The sequence below is a fragment of the Dermochelys coriacea genome, chromosome 1 (assembly GCF_009764565.3).
Source record: "Dermochelys coriacea isolate rDerCor1 chromosome 1, rDerCor1.pri.v4, whole genome shotgun sequence".
Lineage (NCBI taxonomy): Eukaryota > Metazoa > Chordata > Testudines > Dermochelyidae > Dermochelys > Dermochelys coriacea.
The window spans coordinates 261,506,199-261,509,314 of record NC_050068.2 but is presented as its reverse complement, the minus strand read 5'-3'; positions in this window follow the sequence as shown (position 1 = coordinate 261,509,314).

Sequence of the window (3,116 nt, the reverse complement as noted above, 5' to 3'; positions counted from 1 at the left end):
GAAATGAGTAGAATCAGCTGAATCCTGGAGGGGGGTCCATGTTCAGCACTCACCCCAAGGGGAGCAGTAAAGAAAAAAGGGGATCAGCACCTGGGGCCTGGAATACTTTCCTGGCAGATCATCTTAGGGCTGGGAATTGCAAACTTAGCAGCTTCAGTGCCAAGAATTAGCTGAGGTCTCTAAGCATGTTAAAATATGGGTGAGGGTTCTGCACCCACAAATGACACTGCAGGTCTGAATTTTTCCTGTTGACTGACACCCCACCTGACCCTACCTATGCACATTGAAGTCTGTGGGAAGGGCATGGATGGGTTCCTGGTTCATGGGGGTTAGTAAAGGAGAGAAGGAGATGTCCTAGTTTAAGGTGACCTTCAGCTCATTCTCCAACCTTCTTCCCTGCTCCCCAGCCACCTTATTACTCAAAGTAGTGCAGTTCTGAGAGTCTTGCCAGAAATCCTTGCCATGGAAAGGGGGGCAAGGAGCCTCTCCGCTTCTAGCACCACTGATAAGGGCCCATCTTGGCCTTAAAAGCACTGCTGCCTCTGAGGGGAGTGGCTGTAATTTGATTGCTGATGAGCAGCACAGTCTGCCAAGGGCAGAGGCTGAACCTAGCAGGTAGGAAAGCCCAGTGTTAGAGCATGCAGTCTTGGGTGAGGGGCAGGGACTCCATCCTTTCTGCCCTGCACAGGCTTCATGGGGGCAAATGGATTGCTCTTACCCCAGCTAACGCCTGCTGGCTGTCCCTGCCGTGCGGCTCCATGGGGTGTGACCTTGATTGGCGCTGCCCTAGTCCAGTGAGCTGGTGTGACCAGCACCAGCGATGGTAACATCTCACCCCTGGCTACTGTGTCCTCCTACCTTGCTTCAGTTCATGTTTATAGTATAGCTTGAGGTGCCCCATGCACTTAGGGGTGAGTGAGCTCTCTTCCTGCACCAGTTCCTGCGGAAGCCAATGTCCTGTGCCATCTGCACAAGACAGAGTCAACACTCTTGGGTGAAACGCTGCTTGCTGCCATTGCAAAGGTTGTGTTTGGTTTCCAGGCACTGCCAAACACACACCTTTAGCTTGGGCCTCTAGCAGCATGGTGGAGTCAGCAGTACCTTGTGGGAACTACAGGGCAAATGGCTGCGGCACGCTGTCATGTGTCCTCGAGCAAGGTGGTCCTTGCTAGGTACTTTAGGGAAAGGTTAGTCATAGCCCTGAGTGGAGGAAGCAATACCGTGGTGGACTTGCTAGTATCCCCTTGCAGGTTGGGCCTACTCTGTCCACAAGGAGAACTAAACCCAGGGAGTAAACCCTGCTGTGATGCACCTCTGCCAGTAGGCTACTAAGCAAGGGGGTAGGGCACACCTGAGCAACCTGAATCATGCAGAGGGTTTCAGAGTAGCAGCTGTGTTAGTCTGTATTCGCAAAAAGAAAAGGATGACTTGTGGCACCTTAGAGACTAACAAATTTATTTGAGCATAAGCTTTCGTGAGCTACAGCTCACTTCATGCAGAGGGTGTGTGGCTTTTCTGAGGCCTCTAGCCACACCTACTTTCTGTGTTGAAGTCCCTGCATGCTGTATTCCTGTTCAAGACAGCCATTGGGGCAAGCGGAGGTGGGGATTTCTAGACCCTTGCTGTGGGTTAAGGTTTCTCAGGTGGGAGTGCCTGGCATGTGTCATCTTCACCACCCAGGCATGGCTCTGGGCTTTCTGTAATATCTCTGACTCCTCCCTCGCCTTAAGGCACTTAATGTCACAGGAAAGTGCACTTTCTGAACTCCGCCCGTTTAGTGAAGCCAGCATTTCTTGTACCAGCTCCATGGAGGGAGGAGAAGAGGCTGCATGTATTTTAAATGGGCCTATAAGTCTGTGTACAGACTATTAAAAAAAAAATAGTACAACCTGGACTAGTGCCTAAAACCATCTAGCGTAAGCCTCACCTCTCTCACCCCATCAAACCCACCCCTCCCCCTGCAGCGAGCCTCAGAAAACACAGGTGTCTGGCAGTGGGGCCTGTAGGCCAATATATTTGAGCTCTGGGTGTCAAATGCAGAAGGGGGAGAGTGAGAAATTGAATGATCTTTATTTCCTACTAGACTAGAGCTATTACGTCTCCCTGAAAGCGGTCTGTCCTCCCCTGGCTTGAGGCAGCCACAACTCACCCTGGTGCAGGCCCGAGGGGAGGTGCCTGGTATTTTCACAGAGAAGCGAGAGGAATTCTAGGTTAATTCTCGGCTAAGGCTCTAGGAGTTCTCTGCATGTTGCCGCCCCTGCCAGTGAGCCTGAGAGTCCAGGTATCAGGGAGTTCAGCCTCCGTGGCCTGTGGCTAAGGCTAACAGGCTGCTGGCACAGGTTTATTTGAACATGGCTGCCCGGCCATTGGAGCAGCATCTTCCTACGCTGGAAGGCTGGGCTCCAGCTAAACGTGAATGGCACCATATTCCTGGCATGTAAAATTAACGTCATAGAGTTTTAAAATTAAGGACTGGGGGAAGCTGACAGGTGCGGCGCAGCGGATGGTTTGGGCAGCCACATTTCTTGGGGGAGGAGTTGTTAAAGTGGCTACTCTATATCCTAGTAAAGAGGAGAGGGTAGAAGTTGATGATGTACTGGCAGGAACTGAGAAACAAAGGCAAAAGTCCTATTCAGTTACAGCACATGAAGGAAGACAACTAAATTTTGAATGCAGTGTTGTAGCCAGTCCCAGGACTTCAGCAAGACAAGGTGGATGAGGTCATAGCGTTTATTGGACGAGCTTCAGTTGGTGAGAGAGACAAGCTTTCAAGATGCTTGAATGCCTGTCACCAACCGAAGCTGGTATGGAACTGCTTCCATAAGAGGAGAGATGAAGTGAGGATATGATAGTGGCAGTGAGGATATGATAGCGGTCTATAAAGTCATGACTGTTGTGCAGAAAGTGTTGTTTACCCCTTCACATAACACAAGAACATGGAATTAATAGGCAGCAGGTTTCAAACGAACAAAATAGTACTTCACACAATGCACAGTCAACTTGTGGCACTTTTTGACAAGAGATGTTGTGAAGGGCAAAAGTATAACTAGGTTCAAAAAAACTAGATAGGTTCATGGACTCTAGGTCCAGCAATGGCTATTAGCCAAGATAGGCAG